This window comes from Neovison vison, chromosome 12 (genome assembly GCF_020171115.1).
Source record: "Neovison vison isolate M4711 chromosome 12, ASM_NN_V1, whole genome shotgun sequence".
In the NCBI taxonomy this organism is placed as follows: Eukaryota; Metazoa; Chordata; class Mammalia; order Carnivora; family Mustelidae; genus Neogale; species Neogale vison.
The window spans coordinates 91880941-91905028 of record NC_058102.1 but is presented as its reverse complement, the minus strand read 5'-3'; positions in this window follow the sequence as shown (position 1 = coordinate 91905028).

Here is a 24088-nt window from a genome sequence, read left to right as displayed (position 1 = left end):
TTATTTTAAGATCATTTTAACTGGGGTTGATCTTGATGATTTCCCTTACATCCTTCAGAGCTCAGCAATAAATTAAAATGTCTGGTTCATTTTTATCCCATTTCATTTTAATGGGAGACTCTTCAGTCTACCCAGCTTGAGGTACTTCTCCATAATTTTTTTGACACCATGTGGTTTATTTGTATGAGTAAATAAAGGCACACACAGGATAATTCACGTGGCTTATCTTCTTTACATCAATACATACAGGTAACTGAAATTCTATGTCAATTAGTGGCTTTTCTACACAAAGCAATCTATGAGATTTCATAGGTTTAATGAACTTGAATTCTTTAAGTTTTTTATACTGACTATAATAGAATCCCTATGATTTATGATGCATTTTAAAAAAAGCTTTTTAATATCAGTATTATATTGCTCTAGATTGAAAAGACATTCTGCTTAGGTTTATTTTCCTTACTCCTAATTTAGTTCATTTTTAAATTGACTTTATTTTTTACTTTTAGGTTTATAAAAAAATTGAGCAGGAAGTACAGAAAGTGTCCACATACCTCCATCTACACACATCCCCTCCTGTTACCCTATTATTAACCTATTACATTAGTGTAGTACATTTCTTACACTGACGAATCAATACTGATATCAGTATTAGCTCAAGTTCATAGTTTAGGGTTAACTCTTTGTGTTGTATACCCTATGGTTTTGACAAATGTATAATGTTGTGTATCCACTATAATATCATACAGAATTGTTTTACTACCCTAATTAAAAACCCTCTAGCATCATCTATTCATCCCTTTATTCCCTCCCAACTTCTGGAAACCACTGATCCTTTTATGAGGTGTATAGTTTTGCTCTTTCCAGAATGTCGCATAGCTAGAATCATATAGTATGTAGCCTTCTCAGAGTAAAGGCTTTCACTTAGTAATATGTGCTTGAAGTTCTCCCATGTCACTTTGTATCTTGATAATCCATTTCTGTATAGTCACTGAAAAATATTCCATCCATTATATGGATGTACCACTGTTTATCTATTTACCTACTGAAGGATATCTGGACTGTCTTCAAGTCTTGCAATAATAAATAAAGTTGTTAGAAGCTCTTGTGTGCAGGCTTTAATAAAGACACAAGCTTTCAACTCACTTAGGTAAATACCAGAGTATGACTGGTGGATTGTATGGTAAGATTATGTTTAGCTTTGTAAGAAACTGCTAAACTATCTCCCAAAGTGGCTGTATTATTTTGTATTTCTACCAGTGATGAAGGAGAGCTATCATCACCAGCATTTGCTGTGGTCAGTGTTTTGAATTTTACTCATTTTAATAGGTGTGCATTGCTATCTTGTTTTACTTTGCAATTCCCGAATGACATATGATATTGAGTATCTTTTCATAAGTTTATATGCCATCTGAGTATCTTCTCTGGTGAGGTGTCCATTCAGATCTTCTGCTCACTTTTTAAATTGGGTTTTGTTTTCGAGCTGTTGAATTTTAAATAATTCTTTGTACATTTTGGGGCACCTGGGTGGCTCAGGTCATAATCCTGGGATCCTGGGACTGAGCTCCACATTGGGCTTCCTGCTCAGCAGGGAGTTGCTTCCTCTTTTCCTTCTGCCCTCCCCATCATCCCCTCCCCCTGCTTCTTTTTTCTCTCTCTTCAATAAATAAAAAATCTTTTAAAATTCTTTGTATATTTGGCATAGATGCACCTTACCAGATGTGTCTTTTGCAAAACATTTTCCCAGTCTCTGGCCTGTCTTCCCATTCTCTTATCAGAGTCTTTTTCAGAGCTGAAGTTTTTAAATTTAATGAAGTCCCACATATCAATGTTTTTTCATCAATTGTGCTTTGGGTATTGTATCTAAAAACTCATCGAAAAACCCAAGGTCACCTAGATTTTTCTCCAATGTTATCACCTAGAAGTTTTATAGTTTTATCATTTACTTTTAAGTCTGTGATCCATTTTGAGATAAATTCTGTTCAAGATGAAATCTCTGTGTCTAGATTCATCTTTTTGCGTACTGATGTCCAGTGACTCTAGCACCATTTGTATCATGTATCCATAAATAACATTTTTTTACAAATAGCTACTATATTAATGCTTCCAGTTTATTTGTCCAAAGAGAGAAAATAAAATTGCTGCATCAAGCACATTTCTCATAATATTACATTTTTGACAGCATTAAGATATGCTACCACAGCAAGAAAGGTCCTTACTAAAGTAACTCAGACTGTAAAATAATCTGTGAGTTTAAGTGAATTTTACATTGTGAGGAAAAGTGTGCTTCTCTACTTCAGATTATGCTTCTTAGCTACCAATGTTTTCTTGGAGGCTTGCTTTTAATTAAGGATTAAGTGACAGAAAACATACGGAGTTGAAATATGTGCTTTACTGCATGGAACCTTTCTTTTTTAAACTGGGTCCATTCCAAGACACAGAAATGAATAGAATTATATGAAGAATATCACTTAACATACTACCTTTTGTTTAGTTATCCCAGGAAATAAAATGCTTTTATTTTTTTTCCCAAACTTTATTTCCGTTAGTGATGCTACCTGCTGAGTCATCAGCACAGAAATCAGAGGTTAATTTGCTTCCTACTAAATGAAGCAGATAATCAGCCATTGGAGGACGGTGCCTATGCTGTAAATAAGTCTCGACAAGCTGAAGGATAGCCCAATGCATCACTCAGTCCTATTCATGCCATCTGTCCACAAATTAAGTCAAAGTAAGGATATTAATCTGTTACATTTCAAAAGCTGTACTGACAAACCCACATGGACATTTTAAATGGCAATGGATAACTGAAACACTTTACTAATATTCCATAGAGTCATGGGTTATGGTTTTTGTAAACTTCCTTTACAGCAATCAACATGTGGTGAGTATTTTTGACCAGATGTACAGATAATGATTATCAAAGCAGATGCTTCTCAAAGCATTACACAGAGGAATTTTTAAAAAAATCTAAGTTAGAAGTTATATCAACTTCATGGCATAAAATTTTATCATTTTCATTGCAAACAAATTATACAGATGACTTGGGATTACTATGAGATTTCCAAGAAATTATACTTATGAAATACTCTCATCTTCCTCAAAGAAATACCTGTCACAAGCTGGAAGTAGGAAACTGCAAGAACTGTCACCTACTAGGTAGGGAAAACCATGTCAGATAACAGAGGGGAAAAGATTCAATTCATCTTCCCAGAAAGAAGCAACAAGCAGATGGGCTATAAGAAACAATCATGGCCATGAGAAGGTTAATTTCTGGTTGTCATCAATTAAAAATATGTATATATCTGTGCAGATAGGTATACTTGACACAAATTGTGTGACATCTTGGTAAAAGTTCTGTTTAATCCAAGTTCTTATAAAAGAATGACAGGGTAACATGAATACAAAATACGTCATTAAATAAAAAGATTTTGATTTTATGCACACACATTTACACACATATGTACAATTAATGTGATAATTCATGAGGTATATTTTTATTTCCTTAGAATATCTTTTGTCCCCCACCACCTTTTTATTTTTTATAACTTTACTGGTTATATACAATCAAGATACAAAATAATTCATTCTTTTTGCCCATACTCTAAATAAAAAAGGAATGCATCTAATAAGACTGTTTCTTGTAAAGCATCTCTTATAAAATATATTTACGTATATAATAAAAACAAGCGTTAATTCCCTGAAAGACATCTTTGGAGAGTAGTTTTGATGACTAATCTGGCATGTCCAATAATTCCATTTCAATATATCATTTTGGATGATTTCTATAAAGTATAAACTACATTATATTCATCTAATATCCTTAAAACCTACTCTCTTGCTTTCTTAATAATGACTTATTGATCTAGAGAAAACAAACAATATTATCCCCATTTTATAGATGAGCCTGCTGAGGCTCAGAAATCTTTTCTAATTCGCCCATGTAGCATCATTTTGGCTTTGAATCTGTTTTCTTTTTAAATTATTCTTATAAATCAAACAACTGAGGTTCTGCTACATATGAACTTTAATAAATCTCATAGCAGTAATATGTTATTTTAAGACACTACCAACTGAGACCTAGGATTCCAAACCATGATTTTGCCCCTTTTAAAAAACTGTACCTTGTAGTAAAGATAAATGGTATTCTCATGAGTTTTTAAATACTTCAGAATCAAAGAGATTAGTTTTCATTTTTTTTAAGAATTACCACTATCACTTATTATCAGATGGTGGAAGGACTGTATCTGCCTTGAATCGGGATCAACAATATCTGTGATGTAACTGGAGCTAAAAAGAGATTTAATTTTATATCAAGAATCTAAAATTATCAGAGGAAATCAAGAAAAACATATTCTTTTACCAACCTTATATCCCTCTGTCAACTTTACTTTTGAAATTGTAGGAGAGCATTGAGTTTTAGCTTTGTCGAGCTGGTGGCAGTATTTGCTGATGTTGGGTCAAAGTTTAACATGTAGGTTAAACCTCAATTAGCCAGACTCAAAGTGAGAAATAGGGTGAGCTAGAGTATGAGGAAAATTTAAGTGGATCTTTAGAACTCACACAAGGTCAAACCTAGTAGACGGAGTTCAGGTTTGAAGTAGAAATGAGGTTAAACCCAAGAAGCTGGGGCACTGGGTAAGCTAGATGTTTCAACTGTGCAGAGCTGGAGTAAACCCTCCACTCCTTGTTTAACAACAATGTAAGAAAACAACGTAAAATAAACTTTCATTCTGTTTCCTAGAAAGTGAGAGGACTAGAGATCCTGAGGGTTATAAGTAAGCAAAGGAGACAATTTTCAAGAACCAATGATTCCATGGCTATCTGTTCCTGCCCCACAGAAATATTCCAGAAACACTGGTTTGATTCACATGGGTTTTTCCATTTGGTCACCCCATTTGGTCACCCCAACAGGAATGATTATTAAAATTCAAATTCTGTGCTTGGTTTACCAAGTTTTAAGTATTAGCCTGTGTTCTACAGAATGTCAATCACAATATAGTAGCCAATGAAGATAAATGTTAATAACACTAATATGGTTATCAGTGAAAATCATAGGACTTGTCACTTGGGAGGATTAAGTAACGCAAAACAATTTACACCTTTTTCCTTCCTCATGTGTTCTTGTTTTTAACTATCTGCAGAGCTTTAGGGACAGCCAAGAAAGATTTATTTCTGTAATTTTCTTTACAGTGTTCATATATCTTTCTTAAACCATAACAAGAGCCTACGCTGAAGTTGGTTTTATGAACAAAGTCATATTTTTGTCGTGCTACATTATATTGTTAATATATAATACTTTAATGAAGATAACTTTTTTTTTTTGCTAGACTCCAAGATTTACCAGTTTTATATTTTTGTGGGCTGTGTTTTTTCTGACTACTTTTTGATATCATGTCATCAAGGGGCTATAAATGGCAAAGGTGACCTCCAATTTGGAAGCAATAGGAGTAGACACTGACATCACATTTTAGTCAAGTCTTTAGTCTTTATTAAATATTTACCTAAAGTTCACCTAGGATAGCAATATTAAACTATTATTTTTAGGGGCGCCTGGGTGGCTCAGTTGGTTGGATGACTGCCTTCGGCTCAGGGCGTGATCCTGGAGTCCCGGGATCGAGTCCCACATCGGGCTCCCAGCTCCATGGGGAGTCTGCTTCGCTCTCTGACCTTCTCCTCGCTCATGCTCTCTCTCACTGTCTCTCTCTCTCTCAAATAAATAATAAATAAAATCTTTAAAAAAAAAAATAAATAAACTATTATTTTTAAAAAATAAAAACAAAATATACTTTTGGAAATGTCATTCCAAAGATGATTACTAGAAAAAAAACATATGGAATACTTTTTTATTTTATAAAATTATACACGGGTTTTAAAAAAATCATAGAAATAGGCGCCTGGGTGGCTCAGTGGGTTAAAGCCTCTGCCTTCGGCTCAGGTCGTGATCCCAGGGTCCTGGGATCGAGCCCCGCATCGGGCTCTCAGCTCAGCAAGGAGCCTGCTTCCTCCTCCCTCTCTCTCTGCCTGCCTCTCTGCCTACTTGTGATCTCTATCTGTCAAATAAAATAAATAAAATCTTTAAAAAAAAAAATCATAGAAATAAATGCACTGACATAATAGAAGCCTATGACATGATTATACATGACTATATTTTGTATAATTTTAAAGTTTTAGAATTTTCTATGCTGTACATATATTTACAAGCAAAAATTGATTATGTAAAATAATATTTTTTTCATTGTAAAACCAGAGTTTTACTATTAAAATTGATTTTTAATTGTTGCGTTATTTTAAATAGGTACCACAAATGAACTGCAAAATATTTCACTGTGTTTTGGTGGGTTTTTGTTGTTGTTGTTGTTGTTTTTATGTCACTGTGTTTCGAAGTGTGGTGGGATCCACAGACACAGAAGTGCTTACATGACTTCACTCTATTATTTGACAGATGTTGTGTTGTGCTAGGAAACATGAAATTATCTTAGATGTTATGACTTTCCCCCCTCTAGATTATAAATTTCTTGAGTCCACAGAATCCATAATATGGTACTTCTAAAACATTTCCCAAAGATTTTAACACTCCTGATATTGCCTTAAGTAAACATTGACTACCTGGGTAGTCTTGGGCAAATTATTTAATCCCCCCAAAAATATTTGCTTTGTTTAACAGAAAAAATTAGAATAATGAGCGTACTGACCTAACGTTCTGACACAGTTAAGTGAGACAGTATGTAGAAGGAAAGTTTTTGGCTCACGTTCAGAATTCACATAATTATAGCCATCAAGATTACTTATCAATATATAATTTTATGGTTCCCTTTTATTTGCTTAGGTTTTAACTGAGATATAACTGACACACAGCACTGTGTACATTTAAAGCATACAGCGTGTTATTTGATACACTTATATACCGCAATGTGATCATTACTATAGCATTAGCTAACACCTCTGTCAAATCACATAATTACCATTTTGGGAGGAGGTAAGAACATTTAAGATCAAGTCTTTTAGCAACTTTAAAGTATATAATACAATATTGTCAGCTATAATGACTATTCTGCTGTGCATCAGATCTCTGAAACTAATTCACCTTCTAGTTGTAAATTTGTACCCTTTAACCAATGCCTCTCCATCCCCTTCCACTCTGAAGCCCAGAATCATCACTGTACTGTTTCTACAAGTTTGGGTTTTTTTAGATTCCACACATACATGATATCATATGGTATTTGTCTTTGTCTGACTTATCTCACTTATCATAATGCCCTAAAGGCCCATCACAATGACAGGATTTCCTTCTTTTTTTATGGCTGAATAATATTGCATTGTGTATATATACTAGATAGGTATACATATTTATATAAATACAAATACTGTATAAACACATATACATATATTATGTATACACACACACAATTTTCTCTATCCATCTTCTTTATTCATTTGCCGATGGACACTTTTATTGTTTCCATATCTTGGTGATTACAAATAATGCTGCAATCAATACAGGAGTGCAGATACTGTTTTTCTATCCTGTTCTCATTTCCTTTGGATGTATACCCAGAAGTGTGACCACTGGGTCATACGGTAGCTCTATTTTTAATTAAAGTAGGTCATAGCAAACTACAAGCCTCAGATCAAAATTAGTTTGACATGTGTTTTAATAGAGTTTTGCTGAAACTCAGGCACACCTGTCTATTTGCCACTGTCAGTGGCTACTCATATACTAGAACAGCAGAGATGAGTGTTGTAACAAAGATCATTTGTCCCTCAAAGCCTAAAATATTTATTCCATGGCCCTTTACAGAAAAAGATTTGCTGATCCCTAGTCTTTTTTTTTTTTTAATTTTATTTATTTATTTGACAGAGAGAAATCACAAGCAGATGGAAAGGCAGGCAGAGAGAGAGAGAGAGGGAAGCAGGCTCCCTGCCGAGCAGAGAGCCCGATGCGGGACTCGATCCCAGGACCCTGAGATCACAACCTGAGCCGAAGGCAGTGGCTTAACCCACTGAGCCATCCAGGCGCCCCGCTGATCCCTAGTCTTAAGACTATAGAGTCAACCCCTTACCTTGGCTTATATGACCCATCATAATATACCTACAATTTCATGGGAAGCCCATGCCCACTAATACCATGTGCTATTATGACACAGAAAATGTGCTTCCCAATTTCCTCATGCCCTTCAGGTCTTAAATAACTTGCTTTATATATTCCTCTACAGAGTTTTCTCTATCATTTTCACCTTTTATACACTTTGACCACAGTCTTTTTTGTCTGGCATATTTTTATTTGAGGCAACCTACTTTTTTGAGTAGTCTTTCCCTCAAATGGCCTGTGATAAATGCCTGTCTTCCATTCACTCTTGGCTCACTGCAAGCTGATTTATTTGACACGTCTCATGAGGGTCTATAGTATTCTGGCTACTGTGCTCAATCACGAAACTAGAAATGTTAGTAACATGCATCCCATGTCCTCAAAAGATTACCTGAGCTAGTGATAGATTTCAAATGGTTCTTGTGAATATTAAATTAAGCAATGCATGAAAAGGCTCAACAGTGGCTGAGGCACAACAAACACTCAATAATACAACAACGTATACTTAATGAGCACTTTTATGTTCCAGACACCACTTCAAACAGTAAACATATAATAAATCACCCCGTAAATATACCATCATTGTATCCATTTCATAGATAAGCAAATTAAGGCTCAAAAACGTTAAGAAAATTTCTCAACAATATGCTACTCATGAATGCTACCTCTGTGTTCTGAACTTAAGCAGTCTATTTCCAGAATCCATGCACTAAATCACTATCTTTCCACTATCTCTACCTTTCCAAAATGGTCAGCAATTATTATATTAGTATATAGAGTAGTTTCTGGAACATAGAAGGCAATCATAAGTGTTTAATAAATGAGCTTTTAAAGGAATAAATAAATATAGCTAAGAAAATAGAGGTCGTACACAATATAAATTTTAAAAAGTTGTTTCCAAACTCGAATAGTTTTCCATGTGGCTAGGATAGAGGATGAATTAAATAACTTGCAAAAATGAAAGTGAAAAAACTAAAATAAATATCTAAATATTGATCCAGAGTTTCCTGAACTTACCAGAATCACCAGAAGTGATTTTTAGAAATGTAGCTCTATTTACTCAAACACCGATCTATTGATTCAGGGTACCTGAGTCTGAGCCCAAGATATAGTAATATATGAAAAACTAAACAAGTGGGGCATCTGGGTGGCTCAGTTGGTTAAGCCTCTGCCTTTGGTCCGGGTCACGGTCTCAGGGTCCTGGGATCGAGCCCCACATCGGGCTCTCTCCTCAGCGGAAAGCCTGCTTCCCCCTCTCTCTCTGCCTGCTGCTGCTCTGCCTACTTGTGATTTCTCTCTCTGTCAAATAAATAAATAAAATCTTAAAAAAAAAGAAACAAGCAGTCATTAAAAAAAAGACATTCAGAACTGTGAGCTAGAATGATGATGCAAATTTATACGTAACTTCCTCATGACTGCAACGACCAAATGTTCAGTATATACTAATAATTTTTTAAAACCTCCCTATCAATATATCTATCCCTTTAACAGAAATAAACATCCACAATACACACAGCTCAGTGGGAAAGAGATGGAAGACATACTTAGTGCTCAATAAGAAACTTCAGATTTTTGAAATCCTAGATGAAAAGCAGATTAAGAAGACAGCAACTTCTACAGAGTAAAGAATAAAATACAATACCATATATGGTGGAGGATTATCTGAAACCATGAATGAAACACCCCAAACAGCTTGCAAAACAGTAAGGCTTGATTTTATATATTAATGCACATACACACACACACACACACACACACACACACACTTTATACCCCCTAAAAAAGCCTATATTTATTAACTACATGTAAAACAGTTTTAAGTGATCATATCAACTACTAAAGAAGTTTCAAGAAATTCCAAGGAATCAATCATATAGAGCCACCTTCTTGGACCACAGTATCATCAGGAAGCAACAATAATAACAGTAACACATACATTTTGAAATCACAAAATTATAATTGAGGGAGTGATGTCAGCAAAATGGTGAAATGGGAGTTTTCTACTATCTTGTCCTCCAAGAATGCTGATTTTAACAATCACTCATAGATAGTGGTACCTCTGTAGAAGTCTGGGAATCCATCTGAGTAGTTCTAAAACACAACTGGTGCAAAAAAAAAAAAATCTGAGATTAGGTAAATTAAAGAGGGTAAGAAGAACAGTTTGGCCTCTTCTCCCTTCTCCCATAAGGTACCATCTCACAACCCATGATTTCACTGTGAGGGAAAGAGAACATATGAGTGAATGCCTGACTTTCCCAGCTGTATGGGGCTCTGCCAAAGAGGCCCACTTCTTTCTTGCCCCATGTAGAATACTGAGATGTGTTGTATGACTAAGGGGTAAGGACTAGCTGGGAGAACAGCTCTTGGAGGGCATCATAGGGATGTGAATCCTACTAACTGCTTCATCAGGAAGCTTGCGCATGAGTTAGCAAGAGTAAAGTAGGAAGAACTAGAAAATATGAACGCATTAATAATGAGAAAGAAGACTGAGTCAGTGATCAAAACCATCCAAATAAAGAAAAGGCCAGGAATAGATAGCTTCACTGGTAAATTCAACCAAACATTTAAAGAAGAATTAATACCAATCCATATCAAAGCCTTCAAAAAATCTGAAGCTGGTTCTACAAGGCCAGCATCACTCTGATACCAAACCCGTACAAGGACCCTGCAAGAAAGGAACATTACAAGCCAATATTCATGATGAATATAGAGCTGAAAATTCTTAATAAAATATTACCAAACAGCATTATGCAGCACATAAAAAAAGATCACATACCATGATCAAGGTGGATTTACTCCGAGATGCAACATACACAAATCAATAAATGTGATACTCCACATTAACAGAATGACAGATAAAAATCCTATGACTGCTTCAACAGATGCAGAAAAAACATCTGACAAAATCCAACATCCTTTCGTTGTAAGAAACTCAATAACATGGATATAGAAGGAAAATACCTCAGTGTAAGCCATATATGACAAGTCCTCAGCTAACATCATGCTGAAACTTTATCCTCTAAGACCAGGAGCAGTACAGAATGCCCATTTCCATCCTTTTTTTCAACATGATATTGGAAGTCCTAGCCAGAGCAAGTAGACAAAAAAGAAGACATCCCAGGTCTCCAAATTGGAACTGATGAGGTAAATCTGTTTCTCTTTGCAGATGACATGATCTCTATATAGAAAACTCTAAAGACTCCACCAGAAAACTATTAAAACTAATCAACAAATTCAGTAAAGTTTCAGGATATCAAATTGATAAACCAATGCCAGTCATGTTTCTAAACACTAAAAACAAACTCTAAGACAGTGACAAACTGAAGAAGACACAAACAGTGTGGAGATGTTGGTCAAAGGGTACACACTTTAGTTATAAGATGAGTAAGCTCTGGGGAATTAATGTAAAGCACCGTGACTACAGTAAATAATACTGTGTACCTCAAATCTGCTAAGATACTAGACCTTAAGCATTCTCACCAGAAAAACAAAGTAATAATAACTATGCGAGGTGATGGATCTGTTCATTAACTTGTGATAAACATCAAAAATATATGTATGTCAAATCATCATATTGTAGGCTTTAAGTGTTTAAGTAAATACTATTTTATTTCTCAATTATACCTCAAAGTTGAAGAAAGTTAGAAGGTATAACATGGAGGACATTGGGAGATGGAGAGAAGTCAGTTGGGGGAAAGTGGAGGGGGAGACGAACCATGAGGGACTGTGGACTCTGAGAAACAATCTGAGGGTTTTGGAGGGGAGGGGAGTGTGGGGTTAGGTGAGCCTGGTGGTGGGTGTTATGGAGGGCAGGTACTGCATGGAGCACTGGGTGTGGTACATAAACAATGAATTTTGGAACACTGAAAAGAAATAAAATAAAATGAAATGAAAAAAAAAAAAAGTACACAAGCAGCAGCAGTTTGCCTAAATTGGCAAGTGTAGGGCTGGAAGAAAGAGAATGAGGAAAAGCAAACTGGCTTACATAGGGGAATTGAAAACTGATGTTAGCTTTGTGCATTCCTGAAAAGGTTTGTGTAATAAAAATTTGGTAACCATTAAAAAAAAAAAAAAAGGAAAGTTAGAAGGTAAAGTAAATATCTGAACAACATGAAAAATACAACATATTAAAACTTATGGGATGCAGCTCAAGCCATATTTAAAGGACATTTTAAAGAACCAAATACAATCATTAAAAACAAAAACAAAAAAAGCTAAATAACCAACTCAGCATTCAAGTCAAGAAATTAAAAGCAATAAATATAAAGAAACAAAGAGATAAAAGGAGCATAAATTAATGCAGAAGAAAACATAAAAGGAGAGAAAATTGATAGAATCTGGTAAGAATGAAAAAATAGAGATAAAGCACAAATTGACAGTATTAGGAATAAAAACTGGACACAATTATAGCTAAAATGAAAAAAAAAAGTTTACTAACAGATACATTTCAAATGGGGTAAACTCAGATGGTGAAGAATCATAGAGCCCCTATCTAGAAACATTAAAATTTAGGATGTAAAATGATTAAAATGGAACATGTATTTATTATTTGTGAGATAGAAACAAAATGGGGAAAAAAATACTAGTAAGATTTTTAAGTCGTAAAATAATGACCTTTATGTTAATACATTTAAAAATTTAGATTAAATGGAAAATATTTAGAAACACACAAATTATCTAAAATCACCTAATCTTTAGGATATTTGATTGGTCCCCAAAATAAACTAAGTATATAGAAATCTTTCTCCATTTTATCTCCACAAATAACCAGACACTAACTCAATCCTCTAGGATAGACAATTATAAAGAAAACTAATTAAATTTTTAAGAAACTGGTTATTTTTGTCATACAAAATAAATAGGGACAGCTATAAAATGTATGGAAATAGAATTACCTCAACATGAAAGATCACAAGGGTATAAGATATAAAAGTTCCAGAATGAGCACAGATGCTAAAATTCTATATAAAACATAAGCACATTAATTCAGTAGTGCATTAAAGAAACTTTACCATGAATATATTAGATCCAATCTGAAGATTCTAGGATGGATAGACATCAGCACAACTATTATGCATTTCACCACATTAGATAGAAGGCGAAAATAAAAACTCATAGCCATTCTAATAAATGCAAATGAATTTTATAAAACTCACTATTTTGTGATTTAAAAAATCACCAAACTAAGAAAATACAAATAAATTGCTTTACCCTATAAGATTTCTGTCATCATATTTAATAGTAAATCCTTGAACTTCCAAATAAGTGACTGTTTTGGATAGAATCTTACCTCTTGCAAATATTCATATGCTGAAGCCCTAATACCCTATACCTCAGAATGTTACTGTGTTTGGAACTAGTACTATAAAGGGGTAGATTACATTAAGATGAGGCTGTTAGGGTGCACCCAAATCCAATCCAACTAATGTCTTTATACAAAATATGGAAACAGGGAGATACCTGGGACAGGCTTACACAGAGGAAAATATCATGTGAGGACACCAGGAAAAAAGGAGCCATCTGCAAGCCAGGAGAGAAGCCTCAGAAGAAATTAAACATGTTGACATCTAGACCTTGGACTTCTAGCCTCCAGGTTGTGAGAAATAAACTTTTGTTGCTAAGTCACCCAGTCTGTGTTACTTTATGGCAGTCCTAACAAACGAATACAGTAGCAAAACAAGAAAGACATGCCCTTATTCCTGCTTCATGTCAACACTGTACAAGATACCATAACTGATACAAAGTGGAAAAAAGACTTTTTTTTAATCTAGACCTAGTGATTGTTTAATAAAACCCCAATCTATTAATACTGCTTGCTAAAACACGAAGACACAAATATTGATAGCATTCCTGTATCCTATAATGATAAAAGCTAGGGCACCTGGGTGGTTCAATCACTTAAGCATCTGACTCTTGATTTCAGCTCAGGTCATGATCTTGGGGTCCTTGGATCAAGCCCCATGTTGTACTCCATGCTCAGTGGAGAGTCTGCTGGAAGATTCTCTCTCTGCCCTTCCCCTCACCCATGCTGTCCCACTCATTTGCTCTCTCTCTCAAATAAATCTTTAAAAAATAACAATAAAAAGTATATTATATAAAGGAAGAGATCTAAACAAGTTTTTTTTTTATTCTTTAAGGAGAAAATGTCAAAATATTATTGAAGACCACATAAAGGCAGATATGAAACAAATGTAAGAAAACACAACCTACTAAAGGATGAGAAAATATATTAAAGATCTTAGGTCTCACTGTACTTAAACATACAGTTCAATATAATCCCAATAAATGTCCCAATAATAGTTTTTCATAGAAGTTGATTAATTGGTTCTAAATTTTATATGGGGCTAAAAGAAGAAAAAAAGAAATTTTGAAGGCTAGGAACAAGCAGATATATTTGTATAAAAGATACAGAATTATTTTCAAGTTGTACTAATTTAAACAAAGCAGTGTTAAAATAATACAGGAAAACAGCCCAGAAATAGAACTTAACCCATATGTGGAATTGCTACATAATGGACATTAAAAAAAATCAGAGAAGGGGGCGCCTGGGTGGCTCAGTGGGTTAAGCCGCTGCCTTCGGCTCAGGTCACGATCTCAGGGTCCTGGGATCGAGTCCCACATCGGGCTCTCTGCTCAGCAGGGAGCCTGCTTCCCTCTCTCTCTCTCTCTGCCTGCCTCTCTGTCTACTGTGATCTCTCTCTGTCAAATAAATAAATAAAATCTTTAAAAAAAAAATCAGAGAAGAAATCAATAGTTCCTGTTGGTTTGACTAGTTTTACATATAGTAAAAAAACGAAATCTAATTAGAACTATGGGATAAAACTACTTCTTATCTTGTTTCAAGAATATCAATCTTTGTTATAAATGATAGACTAGAAACAAATAAGAAATTGACACATTAGTGAAAACAAGAAACCAGATTTTAAAGCAAACTGTGTACGAGATTAGCATTTAGTCAAAGCTGAATAATTTTTCATTTACATATTTTCCCTAATAGTGGAACTTTACAATATTACAATTATTTGTTTCAGATGACTACACTTGTCAAAATTTTCCCATTATATTTTCTAAATCAAGATTAAATAGAAACATAAAATGCTTAGTTCACTTTTTATGGAGTTTCTTTCACTTATTATCTGTTTAAGAGAAATACACCTCATTATTAGAAATCTTTTCACTTTTCTATTCCTATACTATTTCATTTCACTGAGGTTTCCATAGGTCTTCTGGCTGATCCAACCACACTGAGTGGTCTTTAAAATGAATGAGCAGGGGGAAATCTGTTTTGTTATTAACATTTGAACTTCTTTCTGAACTCCTTGTCTTTCAGACTACTGAAGAGGGTAAGATAAATGAATTTATTCTCTCCACAATCTACTGGTATAAATCACTGCTCCCATGGAATGATGCCACTATTTAAAAAACAGGTTTAACAAAACACTCTCTTGACGAAATTTGAGAGAAGAAAACAGTGAGTCAGTTGTAAGGACACCTGAGTTTATTTTTATTTATTTATGTAATTAAGCTATAAGGAACAAAGTGTTAAATTCAGTTTTAGATAGCATATTGTTAGATGATGATATGCTACAATTATTTTTACCCACACATGTCACATAAATGGATTTCTGCTATGAACATCCTATGGATGATGTGTTCCAGAGACTGGCATTTTAGGGCAACAGAAGCATCCAGAAACCCAAAGAAATTAAGGAGTCCCCAAAAGCACAACTAAAGGTTCTATGGAGGCTAGGCAATTTTTCTCTGTTAGTTCCTATAGCAACAAGCATTTCTAAATGCTCATACCTCTCTTTTTTGAGGGGAACTGTGTCAAGTTCCAGAGGCCAAGACAATTACAGCATTAGGAAACTAGCAATGGTGGAGACAGAACTAATCTATAACCATATAGCACAAAAGAATTAAAATGAACAGAATAAGAAACTAAAAGCTGCCAGTCTTTTGAAAATTCTTTAAATTAAAAGAAATATGCTACTATACTAAGTAACATGCACATAAGAATAATTAACCAAAGCAAGTAAAACTGAACAACGTTAAAAAAAAAAATTATTCAAATCAGGGAGCCTGAATGGTTCAGTTGGTTAAGCGTCTGACTCTTGATTTAGGCTGATGGTCTTGGGACTGTGAGATCAAGCCCCAGTCAGGCTCTGTGCTAAGCATGAGATTCTCTCTCTCCCTCTCCCCCGCCACCACATTCGCTTATGCTCTCTCTCTTAAGTAAATAACCTTTAAAAAAAAATAACTAATACAAATCAGAACTAGTAAAATAAAAGTAGGTAGTCTTAAATATTTAATTTAAAAATAGTGAAATTTGGAACAAGAAATTTCAAAGTGACCAATCTAAGAAATTTAAAGACCAAAAAAAACAAAAAACAAAACAAAACAAAAAAACCCTCAAGAAAATGGAAGGAAATAATACCAATAAACAAGGATGAATATAATACTCAAGAAATTTAAAGGTTGGCTATTTCCAAAAGCGTGTTTACTAAAATAGAAAATAATCTCCTGAGATCTAGCATGAAAATGGTGATATTAAAGTATACTTTCTGAAAAGATAAAACCATTACTCTAAAGCAAACATAAAATGAATACATGAAATAGATCATATGCAACTCACTAATTAAAAAAGAAACTACTAGGATGTTACCACAATCCAAAGTGTATTTGAGGAGTTAGGTATACCTAATACTGGCAACTTACTATAGAAATTTTAGGATAAGATGTCTGGTAATTGTCTTACAGGGACATAAACTGTAAATTCTGAAGTTAACTTTTCTACCAGACAGAAAGTTTTTGTGTCTCTACCAGAGAGAAATCTAGAAGTTAGACTCTACCTCTACTGAGTGGTAAAAGAGCATATTCAGTACACAACCCATGAAAGTCTAACAACTGAAAGAACGTTAATTACTTTTATATATTTGCAAGTTTCAGATAATTTTCTGACAAAGGTAGAAATAAACACTAAAGTATTTTTAAAAGGTATTACTATAGATGAAGCCAATAACATAATTCAATAAAGTATAAAAAAATATATTATAAAATGTTATCAAAACAGGGTCAAGACAATGAGACACCTTTCCACCAATTAAACACATGCAGGCATATATTATGTATAGAAAAAAATATATTCATTAAAAATGTCGGTCTCCAACCTAAAAATTCTCAACAAATTAATGAAAGAAATATACCATTCTCTGCAAAATAGAGAAAGGCAAGTTTGAATGAAGAGTTGAAAAAGGAATTCTGACATGATCACTTTAACTCAGGTGCATTTTTCAAGCAGAACAGTTTAAAAAAAAAGTGTACATGAAGAATTTGGTTACATTACAGATTCAAACTAAACTTGGAAAAATTCACGTGCCTCTAAATGTGTAGTACTAAGACAGATGATTGGGAGAAAAATTTGGATATGTGCACAAGAGAGGATATATAACTGCATTCACTGCAACATTGTTTATTGAAGAAAATAATTAGAAAGAAATGAAATGGCCTTCAACAGAAGAATGGACAAACTGTGAGATTGTCACAAATGATCCAGTGAAAGCTAAATATACAAGTGAGGTAAGTTTCATAAATAGAAAGCTTACTTTAAAAAAGGAAGCTGTGGGGTAGTATGAACATCATGGCAGCATTCAATAAATAAATTGCAAACTCTACATAACAATACATTATAGATTCATGCATATTTAGATTCATGCATATTTATAGACTCATGCATATTTTTCAAATATATGAACATATACATGAGAATGATAAACACAGATATCACAAGCCAGCTGCCTTTAGAGAGAAAGAACAGAACACGAATCAGGGAAGATAGTTGGCCTCAAATGTATCTATGTTGCTTTAGTTTTTAAAAAAAGAAAAGAATTTCTTAAATATACAGAATCTTATTAAGATTTGATAGAGTCAGATTCTGGGTACAGGAATACCCAGATTACACATATTATTCTCTAGTCCCATCTTTCTGGGGAAAAACAAAAAACAACAACAAAAGAAACTTCTTAATTAGGAAATAAAACCAAATAGGAATACAGAATTTCTGGATGAGAAACACAGAGAAAAGATAGAGACCACTGTGTGAAAATCTAAATTGTAGGTATATTTTAAAAGATTTATTAAAGATTATTAAAAATATATTTTATATTTATTAAAGATTATAAAAATAAAAAAGATTATTAAAAATAATAAAAGATTATTTAAAATATTTAGAAAGATTAAAAATATTGATTCAGATTGCAACCACTATTGCTACTACTACTACTACTACTATTACACTATAATTCCAGCTACTCCAGAGTTGCTGGAATTATAGTGTAATATGGAGAAGTCAGAAAATGGGTTTTCTGGGTTCAAGAATAGATAAAGGAGACTAAGAAAAAAAATTATTTTATATACCTGTTCCTTATCTGTAAAATAGACAATTAAATGGGTCTTGCCTCATGGAGTTTTTGTGTGGATTATATGTGATTAGAAGTAGATGGTCATTCGTAAAAATTTCTCTATGGCCCTATATAGTACTAGAAATCTTATGATAATTAGGTTACCTAAATCACTTGATTACTGTGAAAGTTTCCTTTTCATCTGTATCTATATTGTACTTATATATCTGTATCTACATATCTACATTGGCCTTACCTTCATTTTTATCTGAGGAGATTTAATAACCACCACTTATTTGTCTTCAAATATCTAGTTTACTTAAATATTTTATATGATTTTCATAGGATTTAAAATTTAGGTTTTGCTAACTTGTAGCATTTAAATTAAAACTCCTTATAAATATCAACATAGCTGTATAATTAAATGAAATCAAGTCTATTTATATACCCACTTTGTGACACTGAAGCAAACAAAGTATTAACTTAGAGCTCATGGCTATTAAACTCTATATATACAGTACATTGATTTCACATAAGCATGCACTTGTTAAATTCTGTAAACAAGATTCAAAATGAATTCCAAAGTGTCTCCAGTAAAACTAACTCAGAATAGAACCCATGGAATATGCAGAGCAGCATCACTATCTATATATGCATATATAATATATATATATATTTTTTAACTGAACAAATGTTCAGACCAAAGAAATCTTTGTAAGAGAAATAATAGCAGTTTCAAATGAGGAAATAAAAATAGGGGACGCATGATTACTCATATTTTTAAAAGAAAAGACATTTCTTTATCAAGAAGATTAAAGACTAATGGAATTTTCAGAAAAAAAATTCATTGTCATTTTCAAGTAATTGTAATCCTGTCAGCTTTATTGTACCCACTTTAAGTGATTTCTGACACTTCAACTAGAATTAATTCAATTCCTTAAGTACTTGTTTTCAATTTTGAGTCATGAATAATTACTATGATTAACAACAAAAATATCAACAGCAAGAGATTTTGACTAAAACAAGTAACAGCAATTCCTTGCTCACTTAAATGTTAGATTCCAGGTTACTAAAATCATATCCCTTTGTCACAAATGAGATAACTCACACTATCCATTTTTATATCAAAATTCTCTAGTGCCTCCTATTATATCAATGTTTCCTTTCTCTTTCTATTTTTAGCCTTGTTAGCCTTTATTTATACTTCTCTCCCTAAAATGTTATTTAGGTGCCCAATAAGTGTTTCTTCAATAAGCAAATTTTTAAAAGAATTATCAAAAGCTGAACAGGTCATCATGTTCCTTCTTTTCGTCCTTAACACCTTCTCTTGGATGTTTTTAATGCCATTAGTAGTCTATCAATTTGCCAAAAATATACACTCACACACCAAAAATTTGTTATGGATCATATTCTGCTATGCACAGAGTATGAGAATAATAAAATGTAATCACTGCCTTGTACAAGTGGTATTTTAGAAGGGGAAATATATACAAACAAACTAGTATATATTCTAATAACTTCTGTGTTGTTAAGCATATTCATAAACACATTTTTAATAGGTTGCAATAGTCCTGTTCTTCCGGAGTCCTTCAACTTCATGGAATTAAAAAAAAAAACAAACCTGTTTGATTGAGAATGTTAATAAAGAGCATGTGGTTAAAAAAGGTGTGGACACTTAAACATGTTTGGTACTAACTGTTTCTACTTTTTTTATAAAACTGTTCCTTTCTTCGGGTCACAAAAATACTGTATGTCCCAGCACGCAGTCCAGGGCATCCTACATAAAAACCACCCATCAATACTTGTTAAATGAACCTGCAGAAGTAGCTGAAGGCCAGAAAAAAAGTTCACTGAAAAGTGCTGCACACTCAGCTGAAATTTATTCTACCTAATTTGGGGGCTCAAATGCCATAAAATGGCTTTAAAACAAATTACAAGTAGAAGAAAGGTGGAAGTGAGATCCAGTTCAATTTAGCATTATTCGTAATTCCCAAAGCAAAATACAACGCAGTTATGCTGCAATAAGTTACTACAATCCCTTAACTAACTCATTAAAAAATTATCATTACATTTCAAAAATTTCAAGGAAAATAGGACAAGCAGAAACATGTTCTGAAGTGATTCTGGTTTTGTTTTTGCATTTCTACATCTTTTCATCCATCTTCAAGTTATTTCATGTCTTCTTACCTCCTGCCACTTTCAAATTAGCTTCAATGTGGTCGAGATGATTATTCATTCAATTTAATTGAATATCACTTGAATACACTGCCCCCTACTCTTCTAATTTCCTCACACTTGATGAGGGATTGCTAAGGACACTATGCAAATGTGAACTCATTTCCTCAAATTGTGTAATTGCCTTTCAGGGAGATATTAAAGGTGTGAGAAAATTAATCTTAAAAGATAAATATACAGGAAGTATAGAGCAACTTGAAATGAGATTCTAAGCAGATTCTAGATCCTCTATTATTCTTTTACTCAAAGATTTTTTACTAAACGTCTGACCTGTGGCATGCAATGTGCTATGTACTAAAAAAAAAAAGTTATAATTTTTTGCACATACATGTGCTACGTAATTAATATATTTATTATAATCATGTTTAAAAATTACTTCCCATGTATTTGCTTAATTTTACATTGTGAGAATTTTTATGTTGATTCTGATTCCTTCCTGCCATTCTGAGCTCCTCTCTGACTTTTTTCTTCATGTATCTCTCATCATTTTTGTATAAATTTAATAAAAATAACTAGGTGTTCCCAGTTCAGCTCCATTCTTCTCTCCTTGCCCTTGGGAGTAACAGACTCATTGAGAACAGGATTTTGCCTGTCTTTCCAAGGTGTTATGTTGTTGAAGGCCTAACCATTTTGGAAAACGCGCCCCATTCTGGTGCTATCTCAAACTGCTGGTTAAGTCTAAATAATTCGTGGGCTGAAAAAGCAAGACGAGATACTTTTCAAATTAAGCACCATGCTTAATAAAGATGGCATTTATGAATAGTAAGAATGCTATATTTCAGCATAAAATCAGCTGCCATTTTTTTTGGGGGGGGAAGGTGTGTTTTTGTTACCAGGGTTTGTAAATACACATTAATTCCTAGCTATTTAAATTTTTGATATTGTTTTTTAGATAAAGGTTAATGTGAATCTTGTTTAAGTTTTTTTGATATTAAAATGGTTCCGAAATTTTTCTCCTTACATCTACTATAATGGTGAACTGGTATGAATACATTTGTTAACATTAAACTATTCCTGAATTCCTGAATAACATACTTGATTTTGACACGTTAGTTCCTACTGGGGTTTCAGAATTTTTCCTAGTATTTTGTAGTTTCAATGGGAATATGATATGCATACAGGAGAATGCATACACCAAACCTGTACAGAATGACAATGAATATACAAAAACTGAGCAAACACATGTACTAGCAACCACATGAAGAAAAAGCACATTATCCTAGAATAATGTCCATTGTGCTTCCTTCACATCTGCAACTCCTGCCCCATCTTAATCCAAGGATGACCACTACCCTTCTTCTAATAATAGACTGGTTTTACTTGTCTTGGTACTTTACAAAAATGGAAATGATAATTATGCTTTACTTCTTTCCTTCAACATCCCATTAGTGAAACCCATCCATGTTGTTGCATATAGTTTTGATCAGTTCCCACTATTACTATTTAGTAAGCCATTATGTAAAGAATCCAAAACTTATGAATCCATTCAGTTAATCTGTAGACATTGTGATAGTTTCCAGTTTGGGCTGGAATGAAAAAGAAGGCTACAAACCGAACCAGAAACTAGAATGAGAGAAATGCTATGAGCATTCCAGCAAAACGTTCAAGTGAACAGATAGCATTTCTGTTGGACATGCATGTGGAAATGGAATTTCTGTGTCATAAGTGGTAGCTCTTCAGCTTGACTAATTAATACTTGGGTCTTTAAAAGCACTTGTACCAATTTACAGTCTCATCACAGTGTCTGAGAGGACCAGCTGCTCAAGAAAATCTCCAATTTTATTTGTTGTTTGGCTATTCTGAAAGGTGTGTAATGGTGTCTAATTATTGTTTTACTTAATGTCCCCTTAAGAACAAAAAAAAAAAATAGAGCATTTTTTTAGATAGTTAGTAGTCAACTCCTTTTGAAGTCTTTTGCCAGTTTTACTCATAGGTTTTCAGTATTTTTCTTACTAACATGTAGGAATTTTGTTACATAATCTGGACATCAAGTCATTTGTTGGATGTATGTATATATTATACATACATCCAACAAATGACTTGATGTCCAGATTATGTATGTATTATACATACATCCAACAAATGACTTGATGTCCAGATTATGTATGTATTATACATACATCCAACAAATGACTTGATGTCCAGATTATGTATGTATTATACATACATCCAACAAATGACTTGATGTCCAGATTATGTAACAAAATTCCTACATGTTAGTAAGAAAAATACTGAAAACCTATGAGTAAAACTGGCAAAAGACTTCAAAAGGAGTTGACTACTAAGTATCTAAAAAAATGCTCTATTTTTTTTTTTTTGTTCTTTGTTCTAATTCTACCAATTACTTTCACCATTTTGGTGTCTTTTAATAAGCAGAAGTACATATTTTCACACTGCACTAATTTTTTTTTCTCTTCTTTGTAATGAGTGTCTTTTCTATCTTCTTAGTGTATCTTGTATCCTGTTAAACAAATTTTCCTATTCCCTGTAATATATTCTCCTATATTTTCCATTAAGATACACAGTTTGGGGCACCTGGGTGGCTCAGTGGGTTAAAGCCTCTGCCTTGGGCTCAGGTCATAATCCCAGGGTGCTGTGATAGAGCCCCACATCAGGCTCCCTGCTCGGGAGAGAGCCTGCCACCCCCCACGCCACCCCCGCCTGACTCTCTGACTACTTGTGATCTCTGTCAAATAAATAAATAAAATCTTAAAAAATAAAATAAAAAATACATTTTACCTTTTACAAGTAAAAGTTTTGTGTATGATATGAGGTAGGTGACCAAGTTGGAAAAAACTCAGTCTTCCACTTAGGTAGGGACTTAGTCCTTCCCTACTATGGCTTTCCCCTGGTGTCTCCTCCAGCACCCACACAGAGCACTTCCGTTCTGACACTTCTGGTCACCATTGGGTGGGTGGGTTTTCCCCACACAAAACAATTCTCTGTGACACCAGCTGGTTGACTTACAATTTTACTCAATTCTAACATGTGTTTCTCTGTCTGCTTTCAATATTTTCCCTTTAAATTTAGCTTTCAGAAATCTGATTATGATGCTTCTTAGTGTGTATTTCTTCAGACGGATCCTGTTAGGTGAACAAACCTTCTTGAATCTGTAAGCTTAAGTCTTGAGAAATTTTCAGCTGTTATTTCTTTGAATGCCTTTTCAGATCCACACTGTGTCTTCTTCTGGGACACCAATGAACAAAAGATAAACACTTTATTGGAGTCCTACAAGTTCCTGAGCTTGTGTTCATTTTTTTTCCAATATATTTTTCAATATATTTTATCTCTATTTTTCAATCTGAATCATTTCTTTTATGATTTATCATCAAATACACTTAACTATTTTTCCCCTGTCATCTACACTCTG